Source organism: Mesoplodon densirostris, chromosome 11, assembly GCF_025265405.1.
Source record: "Mesoplodon densirostris isolate mMesDen1 chromosome 11, mMesDen1 primary haplotype, whole genome shotgun sequence".
Lineage (NCBI taxonomy): Eukaryota > Metazoa > Chordata > Mammalia > Artiodactyla > Ziphiidae > Mesoplodon > Mesoplodon densirostris.
In genome coordinates, this window is record NC_082671.1 from 78,189,270 (window position 1) to 78,205,831 (window position 16,562).

Consider the following 16,562-nt stretch of genomic DNA (forward strand, 5'->3'; position numbering starts at 1 on the left):
TTCAGCCGGCTGACTTCAATCACTCTATCGACCTCAAACTGGCCTGGCTTAGAGATGGATCTTATCCGGCTGGGAATATAAAAGCAGCGGGCTTGGCTTTTTTTTTAGCTTTTGAAGCCCTGCCTACCTATTACAGCAAACATTAAAATAGCAACTAAGCACATCACACATTAAATATACTTTTAAAATTTTTGCTATAAATGTTATTCGATCAAGGTGGAGAAAAGTGGGTATAATATGCCAATGTTTATATAAAAAGAGGGAGATATAAATCTGTATGTATATTTACTTATTTGGCAGAGAATATACCATTAAAGTGAACAGTTATCTATAGGTGAGAGGAAGAAACTGGGAAGAACAGAAATAAAAGCTAGACTTTGAAGGTACCTTGTTTTGTAGATTCAAGGAACCATATATTTTGTATAATTATAAAAATAAAATTAAATGACAAAAAGCATTATTTAACAGTGAAAGCAAAATGGAAGAAAAAAAAAGAAAGGAAGAAAGAAAGAAAAAGAAGTTAACTGTATATCCAGTTGTTAGTATAACCACCTTGTGAAGAACTGAGACCAAAATAACAAACAACCCTCTGGGCAACACTGTAGGATGCTAGAGAATGAAGTCATTATTTTGAAAACTAGTAAATAAAAAGAAAGAATCAAGCATTTACCTTGCCTTTTTTATACAAGCTATGCTTTGAGGGCTTCCCTGGTGGCGCAGTGGTTGAGAGTCCGCCTGCAGATGCAGGGGACACGGGTTCGTGCCCCGGTCTGGGAAGATCCCACATGCCGCGGAGCGGCTGGGCCCGTGAGCCATAGCCACTGAGCCTGTGCGTCCGGAGTCTGTGCTCCGCAACGGGAGAGGCCACAACAGTGAGAGGCCCGCGAACCGCAAAAAAAAAAAAAAAAAAAAAAAGCTATGTTTTGGGGTAACCAATTAATTGATGAGGGAATGTTTCTTTTTATAGTACTCCAACTGTTAAAAGAAGGAATGATAGAACAACACCATTTTACAACTTTGGTTCTAGGCAATGATCATCAGTGGTTGCAAATATCTCAAAAACAAATACAACCAGATATTGTGTGCCTCCTGATAGAGGTACCTCTGAAGGAGGCTTCCAAAAAAAAAAAAAAAAATTCCATCATAATCTAATCAAGTAACTTGATCTGACTACCAACTCAGGAAATATCAGGGAAAGGAGATGTGAAGTGACACTATAAGGTGCAAACTAGCAAAATCCAGACTACGGCGAACTCCACGGGACAAACAACCTGGTTTATTCAACAAGACAGATTGTCAGTAAGAAGAAAAAGAGATGGAGGGAAAGACCTACAGATTAAGAGGCATTTAAGAGACATCATTCATTTGCATTGAATGGACTTTATTTGGATCTTGATTCAAACAAACTCTCAAAAAAAAATCAATTCTATAAACAAGTACACATATTTGAACACTGGCTAGATATTTGATGGTATTAAGATTTTATTGTTTATTTTTGTGTTTGTGTTTATTTATATTTACCGGGCTTTGGGGTTATTTTTTGTGTTTCTGTGGTTATGTTTTTTAAAAGAGTCCTTATCTTTTAGAAATAAATGTTGAGGGCTTCCCTGGTGGCGCAGTGGTTGAGAGTCCGCCTGCTGATGCAGGGGACACGGGTTCGTGCCCCGGTCTGGGAAGATCCCACATGCCGCGGAGCAGCTGGGCCCGTGAGCCATGGCCACTGAGCCTGCGCGTCCGGAACCTGTGCTCCGCAGTGGGAGAGGCCACAACAAGGAGAGGCCTGCGTACCGCAAAAAAAAAAAAAAAAAGAAAGAAAGAAATGTTGAAATATTTACAAACAAAATGATAGAATGGATGTCTGGAATTTTTTTCAAAATAATCCTGGCTTGGGAGCAGGGCAATGGGCAGGGATGTAGATTGGCCATGAGTTGATCATGGCTGAAGCTGAGTGAAAGGTACATGGGGTTAATTATTACTATTTCCTTTACATTTGTATTTGCTTGAAAATTTCATTGATAAAATGTTTTAAGAAATCCTTTGGAAAGGGTTCTTATAATTTTGCTTTTGAAATTACTTGAGTGTAACTCATTTAATTTGGCGATGACTTCTTAGAAATCAGTTCATATTTTGGAATTCTTTCCAAGTGAGAAAATAATGATAATAACAACAACAGTTAGTACACATCCTTAGAGTGTGCCAAGTACTCTTCTAAGTGTTTTGCTCATTTAATCTTTTCAACACTGTTTGAGGTTAGTGGTATAACTAACCCCATCTTATATACGGGATTACAGAGGATGAAGAACAGACGCTCAGGGAGATTGTATTACTTGCCGGAAGCCACACAGGTAAATGAGGAGCCAGGATTCGACTACAGGCAATTTAGCTTCACAGTTCATACTTTTAACTACTATATTAATCTACAAATTATTTTCCAATATAAGGACATTTTTATGAATACTAGATTGAATAATTAATGACATTGACATAAGGACGCTTCATACACATTTAGTTAACCTTCATTAACTTACATTTTGAGATTTTTCTCTTCGTGCTGCAGAGCAATACTTTCTTGCAAGAACCCAAATATTTTCATAAATCCCAAATATCTCACAGGCCCTATGCCTGGGGCCTCTCCTGCCCAGTGTATAAAACAACCTGAGATCTAGGGCAGAAAATTGATTGATTCTCAGGTGTTACTTCAGCCTGATCCTCTCGTCCTGGTTTTGTCAACTTTCAACATCCCTCCCCATTGTCTCTATCTGCCTCCTTTGGTATATCTGCCACTCATCTTCTGGAGTGGATCCCAGTGTATTTTGATCCTTGATCCTACCTTGAGCGGCTAGTATCAGTTTGCTCCTAAGGAATATGTTTTGGCTTTTCTGGCTCTCTGCAGCTCACAGGTTGGTTGGCCACTTTTTGGTCAGAATTCACAGGCTCTGGGCCTAAGAAATGCAATGAGTTGGGCAGGGCAGTTACCTCAAACTTTCTTCCCAATCCCCACTGATAGAGCTTAGTCCGTTCTAGAAGACTGAAAAGTTCTAGCCAATGGGATTCCTGGATCTAGCTTCTGTGTAGTGACAAACTAACCAGATGTGAGGATAGTTTAGCTAGTGGGCAATAAAAAAATTAAATTAAACTAAATTAAATTAAATTAAAAAATAAAATAAAATAAAATACCTGCACACAGTCAGCCCATGAATTCCCCTAATACTGGATCCTCCAATACTGGTTATAGGACCCTGGGATCCCTCATGTTCTCAGTCATCTTATTGTGTGTCTTATTTTTCCACTTGAGTCTGTTCTTTGCATTAATTTTAATATCACTTAATCTGCCCTGAATGTTTGGAGCTCGGAGGAAGGAACATAGTGTAATTTGCCCTGGGCGTGCTGGAGAGCTACTAGCTATGACCCCTCCCCAAAGATAACTCTGAACACAGGATAAGCATGCATGCATGCATGCCAAGAATGATTTAATAAGAAGTCTGCAATGTATCAAAAAATAAAAGGATAAGCATAGACTAACTCAGGGATCAAAAGAGCAGAACTTTGAACTTGCAAATCAATTTTTCCTCTAAAACATATGTTTAAAAACCTTTATAGGCAGCAGACCTGAAGGATTTTGGTTTTGTGATCTCATATACAAGCAGATAGCCAACTCCAAAGGGTAAGGCTTGTTAGCATTGGTTCCATCCTTCCTTAGTGAATAAAGTGCCACTTATTGAATTGCCTCTGTTGGTCCCTGCACTGCCCCTATATTCTTTGAAGTTTCTGGAATTCAAGAGTTGGACTGTTCCATCCTATATAGTTTAGGAAATTTTAAAGTGGCCCAAGACAAATAAGACTCAGAGCCAGAAACACAGCCTGATATCACTGATAAGATAACAAGAAAAGGATGAGATAAATACACTATATTTAATCTTGGGAATGTTTACGTTGCTATTTGCATCATTCCAGTTAAAAGAGTGATGTACACAAATGAAGTCTCCTACAGTTGTTGTGATGTGAAATAGTCCAGGATTGTGCTAGGCAAGGGTTTTCCGAGCAGGGTAGTGGTGTGGGGTGGTGAGGAGGAGCTGAAATGGAGAACAAGGTATGACAGGTGTATGGGGTGGGCTGAGCCACCACGTTGTACAACTACAGGGGATGCCTCTCATTACCGTGTAAGTGAGTAGCGCTCCTTGGCGCTGTGCAGTGCACCACCTGTGCCCCAGGGGTCTAGCAGAGGGAGGGAGTAATGTCCTGGCAAACAGACAAGTAGTCCTTTCCCATTGGTCTACCCAGTGCGTGATGGCTTCTTTCAGTTTCAGAACTTGTTTCACTGTCCCTGTCCTACCTGAAGCTTTCCTAACATTGCATGCCGCCCTGGAGAGAGTCAACAGGATCATCTTCTATATTCCGTTTTTCCCCTGAACACAATTTCTTCACTGAACGTACCACCCCGAAATTGTAAGAATTGGGTGCCGTCTCCCTTGCTAGATCATTTTTCTTTTTTTAAATGAATTTACTTATCTATTTATTTTTGGCTGAGTTGGGTCTTCATTGCTGCACGTGGGCTTTCTCTAGTTGCGGCGAGCGGGGGCTACTCTTCTTCATCGCAGTGCGTGGGCTTCTCATTGTGGTGACTTCTCTTGTTGCGGAGCACGGGCACTAGGTAGTTGAGGCTCACGGGCTCTAGAGCGCAGGCTCAGTAGTTGCGGCACATGGACTTAGTTGCTCTGCGGCATGTGGGATCTTCCTGGACCAGGGCTCGAACCTGTGTCCCCTGCATTGGCAGGCATATTCTTAACTGCTGTGCCACCAGGGAAGCCCGCTAGATCATTTTTTGAAGGCAGGAAACATTGTGTTTCATTCATATTTGTAATCCTATTGCCTGGCACCTAGTACGCACTCAGCAAATGTTTATTGAACTGTGCCAAAAGCAAAGGATGGTTTCATCATCTCTTAAATTCAAATCTAGAGGCAAGACGAGCATTTCCTGAAGTGTGGCCCACAGAACAGTAGTCCTAGAGAAATGCTTTTCCTAAAAGGGTAAACGCTGCAACCAAATTATCCCGTCATGAAAATCGCAGTGCATATTACATAATACAGGCTCTATGAAGTCCTGCAATTAAAAAATATATATTTTTAACCGTTTTGAAAGCAGAATTTCCAAATTCATTTGAGCATGGGATTGTCCCCTTCTCCTATGTGGTAACATAACATTTCTAAGGTCACTTAAGAAACACTGCACAAGAGTATCTTTTTTTTTTCTTCTTTTTTATTGAAGTATAGTTGATTTACAATGTGTGCCAATCTCTGCTGTACAGCAAAGACTCAGTTATATACATATATACATTCTTTTTCTATATTCTTTTCCATTATGGTTTATCACAGGATATGGTATATAGTTCCCTGTGCTATACAGTAGGACCTTGTTGCTTATACCAGAGTCTCTTGATGTGTATAAACCAAGCTCTATTCACATTTCTCAAATCCAAACTGGGAGCCTGCCGTTTTAGTTCGCCCCTGAAAAGAACTCATTTTATTTATTTATTCACTTATATATTCATTTAACTAACATATATGGAGTGTTTATGGCTCATATACCAAGGATAACAAAAGATGCCCTAGCCTCCCAAGAATTCAAGGTCAAGACAAGAAGACAGGGAGCTAAACAGACTCTTACAGTACATACAACTCAATAGCTGTATGATAGAAATAGCCCCTGCTTCACACCACTCTGAGCCATTATTCACACTGAAGTCTAGATCAGCTGGGAGGGGATGGGGAGAATTCACCTGCCAGGGTGTCTCCACTGGGGTGAAGAACCAACTGGTTTTTGTGACATTGTGACTTATAATAAGAAACAGACATTTGGTCTTCCTAAAACCCTTAGAATTTCCTAATAAGAGGATAAAGGTGTCTTCATGTTCACAACAAACCCCTTTCAACTACACCTGAGTTTATGTCAGTGAGGCGACTTTTGGAAAGCTCCTAAGGCTAGGGGCTGGTTGCCAGGGGAACCAACCAGGTGTTTAGAGGGTTGGAACTCTCAGTCCTCCCCCCCTCCACAGCCCCCACCTGCAGAGAAGGGAGAAGGGGTGGAGATCAAGCACAATCACCAATGGCCAGTGATCCAATCAATCATGCTTCTGTAATGAAGCCTCCATTAAAAACTCAAAAGGATGGGGTTCAAAGAGCTTCCGGGTGAGTGAGCACTTGGAGATCTGGGGAGACTGGCACACCAGAGAGGACATGGGAGCTCCGAGCTTCTTCCCACATACCTTGCCCTATGCATCTCTTCATTTGGCTATTCATCTGTTTCCTTTATAATATGCTTCATAATAAAATGGTAAACGTAAGTAAATGTTTCTGAGGTTTTTTCTGAGTTCTATGAGCCACTGCAGAAAATTAATTGAACCTGAGGAGGGTGTCGTTGGACCCTCCAATCTCTAGCCAGTGGTCAGAAGCACAGGTGACAATCTGGACTTGTGATCGTGTCTTGAAGTGGGGTGGAGGGGGTATATCTTGTAGTCCTGAGCCCTTAACCTGTGGCATCTGACTCTATTTCCGGGTAGATATTGTCAGAATTGTGTTGAACTGTAGGACACTCAGCTGGTGGTGGAAAATTTCTTTTTGGTGGTGGGGAAAAAAACCCCAACAACAAAGTTTTTTCTTTTTCAGTCCATTGTGAATCGATACCTTTGCGAAATACATAAAAAATGTATTACTAAGGCATTGTGATAGTGGCATAAAGACATAGATCAGCAGTCCAGAAAACAACCCTCAGGTTTATGGTTAATTGATTTTCAGCAAAGGTGCCAAGACCTTTGCTGAAAATCAATTAATTTAATGGGGAACTAGGACCCTTTTCTTTTCAACAAATGGTGGTGGAAAAACTGAATATTCGCATGTAAAAGAATGAAACTGGATTCCTTCCTTACACTGTGCACAAAAATCAACTCAAAATTGATTACAGACCTAAATGTAAAAGGTATTCTTTGAAGAAAATATGAGAGCAAGCTTTTGGAATCTTGAGTTAGCCAAAGCCTTCTTAAAGGATATAACACCAAAAGCACTAGAGACAAAAGAAAAAATAGATAATTGTATTTTATTAAAACAGAAAACGTTTGTGCTTCAAAGGATACCACCAAGAAAATGAAAAGACAACTCACAGAATGAGAGAGGATATTTGCAAAACATACATCTCATAAGGGATTTAAAACCAGAATGTATAAAGAACTATTGCAATGCAACGATTAAAAAAGATAAATAACCCAATTGAAAAATGGGCAAAGGATCTGAATAGACATTTTTCCAAAGGAGATATACAGATGGTCAAAGATGTGAGCAGGGTTTGTAAACCAATAGGAGACAGTGTGGTTCCCCCGGTGTTAGCAAGAGCCGGAAACCATTAGCAATGAAGGGGCGCGACGGGAGGGAATAGTCTCAGAATCTATGGAGAGGAGCTGAAGGGAGAGGGCTGCCCAGACAGGACTGTGGCCTTTGATAGACGGAGGCAGCAAATCCACTGCTTCCGGCGGGAAAGGAAACAGGGAAATAAACGCCCCAGACCCACTCTCTTCCTGGCTTTGATTTCTTCCGCCATTGGCCAAACTCAGAAGTAGAGCTTGAGGGCTTCCCTGGTGGTGCAGTGGTTGAGAGTCCACCTGCCGATGCAGGGAACACGGGTTCGTGCCCCGGTCCGGGAAGATCCCACATGCCGCGGAGCGACTAGGCACGTGAGCCATGGCCGCTGATCCTGCGCGTCCGGAGCCTGTGCTCCACAACGGGAGACGCCACACAGTGAGAGGCCCGCGTACCGCAAAAAAAAAAAAAAAAAAAAAAGAAGGAGAGCTTGAGTCCTCCAGGTGGAAGACAGTGGTGGAAACAGGGTTAGGCAGAGGCGAGCTTGTGATTTGGGGTGCAGGAGACAGAGGGAAAAGCTATACATTGGATGGACCTGGAAAGTCAAAATGAAAGAAAAACTAAGGTGAGTAGCAGAGCAGGAACAGGGAAGATGGGGGGTGGGAACAGGATGTACTGTGGATTTAGATGTGATGAGGCTGCTCGCTGAGTACCAGGATGTTCTCTGCTGGGTAAAAACCAGCGGCGGTTCAGCTTGGAGCAGAAGTGGCCTAAAACTATTGTGCTGGTTCCCGACTTCTCTTTGGAGCATTGCCCTAGACCAGAGGTCGGCACACTTATTCTCAGAGGGACAGATGGTAAATATTTTAAGTTTTGCATCACAGCTACTCAACTGACACTGCAGTGGGAAAGCAGCCTCAGACAACACATAAATGAATTGTGTGGCTGTGCTCCAGTACAACTTTATTTATAAACACCGCGGGCCTGCAAGCCATAGTTTACCAACCTCTGCCCGAGACACTTAAGAATTTTTTCATCATTTTGCCTTCAGGTAAACTTTTTATTTTTAATTTTAAATTATTTATTTATTTATAAATTTTTTGGCTGTGTTGGGTCTTCGTTGCTGCGCACAGGCTTTCTCTAGTTGTGGTGAGCGGGGGCTACTCTTCGTTGCGGTGCGAGGGTTTCTCATTGTTGTGGCTTCTCTTGTTACGGAGCTTAGGCTCTTGATGCTTGGGCTCAGTAGTTATGGCATGCAGGCTCAGTAGTTGTGGCTCATGGGCTTAGTTGCTCCGTGGCATGTGGGATCCTCCCAGACCAGGGATCGAACCCTCGTCCCCTGCATTGGCAGGTGGATTCTTAAACATTGTGCCACTAGGGAAGTCTCTTCAGGTAGACTTTTGATGCATCTGTTCAAATGGCCTTTCTCCAACTCTGGCTTCTGCCAGATAAACAATGTGGACTTCTTTCAGTGTGCCAGGAATGAATGAGTCAGTAGATTCTGCCTTAATTCCTATAGATGTCCAAGAAAGGAAGCATGTGTAGCTGGCTGACCACTAACAAGAGACATGGGCAGGAATTTCCAGCTCCAATGTCTTCATTTCAAATATTTTCCTGAAAATATGTTAGGTTAAAGGAAGGTTTGCTTTTCATGCCAGGAACATACTCTAGTCTGGTGAAATGAAGATTAAGCTTGGAAATCACACAGACCTGAGTTTAAAGCCAGTCACTAACTAGCTGTTTGACCTTGCTGAACTACCTTTCTCATCTGTAGAATGAAGGTATTCCTGACCTCATAGGTAGCAATAGCTATTATTATTATGAGGAGTAACAAAATATGTTCCTATTTAGAGCTTTTTTCTCTCTTGCTCTTTTCTACTGCCCTCCTGAAGAATATTGGTTCTTAAAGTTTGTTCCCAATCTACAGGTTTTTCACTTGGGTTCTCTAAATGCTCTTTGGGCAAAGCCAGAATAGATTCCAGACAATTTATAAATTGATGGAGACACTTTTTTTTTTCATGGAAAGGCATTTTCTTTTAAATATAACAGTGTGTACACGGGAATCCCAAACTCCCAATTTATCTCTCCCCTCCACCCTTCCCCGCCCCGCAACCATAAGTTCGTTCTCTAAGTCTGTGAGTCTGTTGGAGACCCTTTGTTTGCAAGCAATAGAAACTGAATTCAAACTAATGTCAGGGGAAAAAAAGAAAGGTGGGGTAATTTATTGGATACTGGAATTGTTCTCAGAAGAAGCATAACACCTCAGCCTCAGGAAAGCATGGATTTCAGTAACTGAACTCATATTCTCTCTCTCTCCCCTTTCTCTGCATTTCTTTTCCTGTGTGGACAAGTATTTTCCTTTAAAAAAAATAATAATTAATTAATTAATTATTTTTTGGCTGTGTTGGGTCTTCATTGCTGCGCGTGGGCTTTCTCTAGTTGCGGCGAGCGGGGGCTACTCTTCGTTGCGGTGCGCGGGCTTCTCATTGCGGTGGCTTCTCTTGTTGCGGAGCACGGGCTCTAGGCGCGTGGGCTTCAGTAGTTGTGGCTCGCTGGCTCTAGAACGCAGGCTCAGCGGCCATGGCTCACGGGCTTAGTTGCTCTGCGGCATGTGGGATCTTCCCGGACCAGGGCTAGAACCCATGTCCCCTGCCTTGGCAGGCAGACTCTCAACCTCTGCGCCACCAGGGAAGCCCCTGAACGAGTATTTTTTTATACTTCAAGGGAGGTGCCTGTTGAGAACTCTCAGTCACATCACAGCTTTGCCACCTAAGAGGAAAGGAAAGTTCTTTGCTGCTTCTTCCCCTAGAGCTATATTTTAAAACCCTGTGAAAGGGTCCTGTCTGTCCTGACTTGGGTTGTGTGCCCATTCTTCGAGCTAATTGCCGTGGCTGTGGAGGTGAGGTCCTATGATCTGCTGAGCTTGTGTCAAGTACGCACATCATCTGACTGGCCGCACCCACTCGGACCACATGGCTGGAGTGGGGGAAGAGCACGTGTCTCCAGAGAAGAAGAGTGATGTTACCTGAAGAAGCATGGAAAGGTGTGCTGGCCAGAGAGATGCGTGCTATATTCACTGGCCATGTCTGCTCTATTAACTATATCAACATAGCAATTTTTCTAAGTGCCTGCCATGATTACAGTGCTAAGATCCTTAGAGTGAGCTACAGGACATATGTGAGCACGTGACTCCCACCCTATTGTTGGGGGCGGGTGGATGGGGGCAGGTATCTGTTAGAGGAGTGGGCTGTGAACAGGACGTCTGGGATCAGTTTAGTATGAGGTATAAGGTAAGAGATTCTACCTAATAGCTTTCCAAATGATCACGCTAGACCCATTAAAGTTCAATTCTAGTGTCATAAAAATTTTTTTCAGTTGAAAATTTAAAAAATGAAAGTCCAGTTCACATCTCCCTTTTTTGACTCCTCTGGTTGTGTTTCTCTGTACTTCCCCTCTTCCCTGACTCTCTCCCGGATTCTATGTCTCGCTAATTATAAGCTTTGTAATGATTTCTTTTTTTTTTTTTTTTTCTTCGGTACGTGGGCCTCTCACTGCTGTGGCCTCTCCCGTTGCGGAGCACAGGCTCCGGACGCGCAGGCTCAGCGGCCATGGCTCACGGGCCCAGCCGCTCCGCGGCATGTGGGATCTTCCCGGACCGGGGCATGAACCCGTGTCCCCTGCATCGGCAGGTGGACTCTCAACCACTGCGCCACCAGGAAAGCCCCTTCATTCCTTTTTAAGGCTGAATAATGTTTATCCATTCATCAATTGATGGGCACTTGAATTATTTCCACTTTTTGGCTCTATGAATAATACTGCTATGAAGCTTCATGTACAAGTTTTTGTGTTGATTTTTTTTTTCCTTTTCCTTAGGTATGCACCTAGGAGTGGAATGGTTGGGTCAAAGGTTAACTCTGTTTAACTGTTTGAGGAACTGCCAAGCTGTTCTCCACAATGGCTGCACCATTTTACATTCCCACCAGCAGTGTAGGAAGGTTCTGATTTCCCCATCCTCAACGACATCTGTTATTAGCTGTCTTTCTGATTATAGCCAAACTAATGGGTGTGAAGTAGTATCACATTGTGGTTTTCGTTTGCATTTCCCTCATGATTAATGATGTTGAGCATCTTTTCACGTGCTTATTGGCCACCTGTATGTCTTCTCAGAGACACATCTATTCAGATCTTGTAAATGGGTAGGATTTTTATAAGAGAGGTTAGGGCCAGAATGAATCTGCAGTGGGGCGAGACTAAGAGGGAGTCCTAGACTTGGCTCTGCCACCTACTAGCTGGGTGATTTCTGGGTTTCTTAAACTCTGAGCCTGTTTTCAATTCTGTTAAATGGGGATAATAATACCTACCTCACAAAGTCACTGTGTGGCTGAAATGAGAAAACATGTGTGAATCATTTATTGGAGTACACGATACACAGTAAACAAATAAGTGGGAGGTATTTTCATGATTTCTAAAAGGTAATAACATGATACGAGCTTTGTGTCAGTCAGATTAATCTGGACCTGTCACAGTAAATGGATCAAAGAGACTGCAGACAGGGCCGCAAGTTCAGAGAAGACAACAGTTTACGCAAAAGCAAACAAAATGAGGGGCTTCCCTGGTGGCGCAGTGGTTGAGAGTCCGCCTGCCGATGCAGGGGACACAGGTTCGTATCCTGGTCTGGGAAGGTCCCACATGCCGCGGAGCAGCTGGGCCCATGAGCCATGGCCGCTAAGCCTGCGCGTCTGGATCCTGTGCTCCGCGACGGGAGAGGCCACAACAGTGAGAGGCCCCCATACCATAAAAAAAAAAAAAAAAAAAAAAAAGCAAACGAAATGAGAAAAAGATGTTTTGTGGCTTTCCTTGCTATTGAAGACAATTTCCCCTCCAGTCCTTGGCCTGGGCAGCCCTAGAAAGGAGAGGGGTATTGTTGCTTTTTCAGGTTGATCAAAGAATGTTTTAATCATCTTCGTATATTAATTCATCTAATCCATGTGGAACTAGAGATGAATGTATTTTGAATATTTTGATTAACATTTCATAATGACTTGAGGAATTTTAAATATGTTTATTAACTGTTTCTCTGGAGAAAGATGACACATGATGCTTTGGTAATTTCAGGGTCATTTATATTATCAGTTAAAATACAGATCTTCCTTGATTTATGATGGGATTACATCCTGATAAACCCACTGGAAATTGAAAATACTGTAAGTTGAAATGCATTTAATATACCTCATCTACTGAACATCACAGCTTAGCTGAAGCTACTTTAAACATTCTCAGAACACTTATATTAGCGTACAGTTGGGCAAAATCATTTAACGCAAAGACTATTTTATGATAAAGTGTTGAATATCTCATGTAATTTATTGAATACTATACTGAAAGTGAAAAATGGAGTGGTTGTGTGGGGACAGAAAGATTGTAAGTGTACTGGTTTTCACCCTCATGATCGCGTGGCTGACTGGGAGCTGTGGCTCACTGCCACCGCCCAACATCCTGAGAGTATTTTACCGAATATCATCAGCCTGGGAAATGATCAAAACTCAAAATTTGGGGAATTCCTTAGTGGTCCAGTGGTTAGGGCTCCACGCTTCCATTGCAGGGGGCATGGGTTCAGTCCCTGGTCAGGGAGCTAAGATCAGGAGAGCCACATGGCCAAAACAAAAAACAAAAAACAGGGCTTCCCTGGTGGCGCAGTGGTTGAGAGTCTGCCTGCCGATGTAGGGGACACGGGTTCATGCCCCGGTCCGGGAGGATCCCACATGCCGCGGAGTGGCTAGGCCCATGAGCCATGGCCGCTGAGCCTGCGCCTCTGGAGCCTGTGCTCCGCAACGGGAGAGGCCACAACAGTGAGAGGCCCGCGTACTGCAAAAAAAAAAAACCCCTCAAAATTTGAAGCACAATTTCTACTGACTGTATATTGCTTTTGCACCATTGCAAAGTTGAAAAATCATAAATGGAAACTTTTAGTTCGGGGACCACCTGTACAGTATTATCCAATGCCTGCTCATGAATTCATTCCTTACGTATCTACGGAGCCCCTACTATGTGCAGACACTGTTCCAGGCCCTGTTTATACAGCAGTGAACACAAGGTCTTTGCACTCAAGGAGTTTATATTGTAATAAGTTGAAATGTTAAAAAATCCATTCATTCAACAAATATTTTTTGAATACCTACTATGTGCTTGGGATGCATGGGTGAACAAAACAAGCAAAACTCTTTGTCCTCATAGAGCTTACATTCTAGCAGGAAGAGACACAAAACATAAATAAAATAAATAAGGAAGCTCTACAGTATGTCAGAAGGTGATAAGTGTTACTAAAAAAATAATAATAAAGCAGTTAAGGGAAAGTGGGGGTAGGGAACTGGAATTGCAATTTTTAGGTAAGTGATCAGGTTGGTGTAAGAAACGGAAGGAGGTGAAAGAGTGAGCTCTGTGGATATCAGAAGGAAGAATGTGCTACGCAGATGGAATAGCAAATGCAAAGGCCCTGAGGCAGGAGCATTCCTTCCAGAAATAAGGACAAAAGGAAATGGAGTGAGCAAAGGAGAAAATAGGATATGAAGTTAGAGGGGGAGTGGAGAGGAAATGAGATTGTAGATGCCATAGGGCCTTGTCTGATCTTCATGTCTGAAAGAAACAAAAAGTGCAGAATATATTTCTTGCTAAGCAAAGGACAGCTGTATTATAAGGCAGAGTATCTCGGAACAGAGAAGTCTTTGGTCTTATATAGACCAAAAGTGCGGGGTTCAGGAAGTGCGGGGTTCAGAGACTGGCACTTTTAGAAGCTGGACTGTTCAGAGACGAATTGACCTTTAGAGAAGGAAGCAGGATTACTGGAGTGTGACTATTGCTCATTGGCTAACTTTCTGAAGTCAGGGGTTGTCACTGATTGGGAGGTTGTCATAGATTGATTAAAAAAGATTCTGGTGGTTGCTTGTTTCATGGCCAAAAAACAATTAATCTTTTCCTTTGTTCAACTTGGAGTGAACAAACTTGTCACTCTCTGCTTGCAAGGCTACTGTAAAGTCTTTTGTCTTTTACTCTGAGGAGAATGGGGAGGTACTGGAGGATTTTTGAGCAGAGGGGTGACAGGATCTGACTTCTATTTTCAGGGGATGACTCTGGCTGCTGTGTAGGCCAGGGCGGAAGCAGGGGGACAAGTTAGAAGGTCATTGCAGTTGCGCTGGTGAGAGGAGATGCAATGAGAAGTGCTCCCATTTTGGATATATTGATAGACAACAAACAACCAAGATAATCCAATGAGGTTAAGTATATTGGAGTGAACATAATACTACTTATTATTATGATATGAGTGGATGACATTATAGGGTGGGGTTTTTAAAGAGGTCAGGGGTCAGGGGTCAGGGAAAACTCCAGTGGGTCTAGAAGCTGGTGAGGTGGGGCTGTGGTGACAGGCATAGGTGGGGTGGGAGAGGGACGCTGAAGCCCGATCCTTCCAGGCCGTCAGGGCAGAGAATGGATGGAGAGGACAGGGGCAAGAGTAGACTAGGAAGTTGGAAACGGAGACAATACTATAACAGACACTGTCATCAGGGGAATTTATGAGGTGAGGCCTCATTAAAGTAATAAAGTAAAATCCAACTGAGAAGTCTTCATTGTGCTGGGGATTCTGTTTTGATGTTTGCTGAATTATGACTCATATATGGTGGTGTAAATTAAGGGGCAGCCTGTGGTGTACGGATTAGGGAGGGGAAAAAAGACAGTCACCTATCCTTTGACCTTTAATACAAAGTCCAGATTAGTCTAGAGAATGTCTTTTCCAAGACATTAAATTGTGATCCACATCCCTCTCTTTCACCATGTCATCATGAAAAATGGTTAATGTTTATTGGGGGACTCCGGAACACAGGTATTAAAGGCACAGAGAACATAGGTTGTCATGGCAGGTTAACTGGGATTCAACCGCAGAGGGGGTGTGGACTGGGTCTCCAGTCTCCTAGAGTTAGCTCCCAGGGTAAGGAGAGTGCTTTATTTACCTCTGTAGCCCTGAGGCTCCTAGCACAGTGACTGTTAGACAGTAGGGGCTGAACAATCCTTTGTTGACTCGAAATTAAGCATGTAGATTAGATCAATGGCACTGAAAGAAAACCATATTAATGCAGGGAAAGTAGTCGGTTATCTTTGCATCTTTTGATTCATCATCCAGTGTGTGGATTTGTCATACTTCTCCCAGTTCTACTACTTCCTTTTTTACATTTCCTGCCTTTGAGTACATCACTTCACTCCTAACTCCACTTTATGGGTAGTTGTAGAGAAAGGGAGGAGTTAAACACAGGCCAACATTATTTCTCTTCTGCAAATAACAGTTTTTAAAAGTTTGATGGAGATTGAAATTCATGTGATACAAAGGTAATAAGCCAACTTAAGCTAATGGGCCAACTTTTCTTAGGGCTTTCTCTGTGCATTTACTCTAAGTGAATTCCAAACAATCCTAAGCAGTAGCCAGTATTACTCCCATTGTAGAGGTGAGGAAACTGTCATGGAGAGGTCAAGAAACTTGGCCAGGGTCACATGCCAGTAAGAGGGGGAGCTGGCATTCAGATCAGGTTGTCTGATCCCAGGATGGTATTGCTACTCACTCCTCTTGGAATAATTTGGAGGCTTTCATTTGTCTTTGCTTCCTTATTTGCTCCAGAAATGTGAAAATATGCAGAGAAACAGTAGGAGCTTTATAAATAAAACATGTCTACATATTTTTACGTGATTAAAGCTGGAAAGTTTATGTGGCACCGGGCCACTTGTTTAGTGGAAGTAAAGGGAACGCGATTCCCGGCTCCGGCTGCAAAAATCCTGCCCCCTTTGCAGTGAGTGGTGTCTGGCCCACCGCCCACCTCTGATGGTCACAGCCCAGGGAAGTGCGACCCAGACTGGACTCAGGGAAAGACAGCGTGGGAGCTTGGCTGCACAGAGGCAAGAATGGGCCATGGATTCTTGCAGCCCAAATGTCATCTGGTTGGGAAAAGCCACATGTCATGTTGCAAATACTATGCGGGTGGGGGAGAGCATATGCAACATTTTAAGCTGGCGTGAAGGCTGGCTGGACTGACCAGCTTGTTAAACCTGAAGGAGAGTATTGCAACTTTTGGAATCTGAAAAACGAATACCGGAGCTCTGCGGCCGAGTGAGAAGGAGCGTTGTGCATGTGGCCACATTAACAGGGACACAAGGCCAACACGAGGTACTGAAAG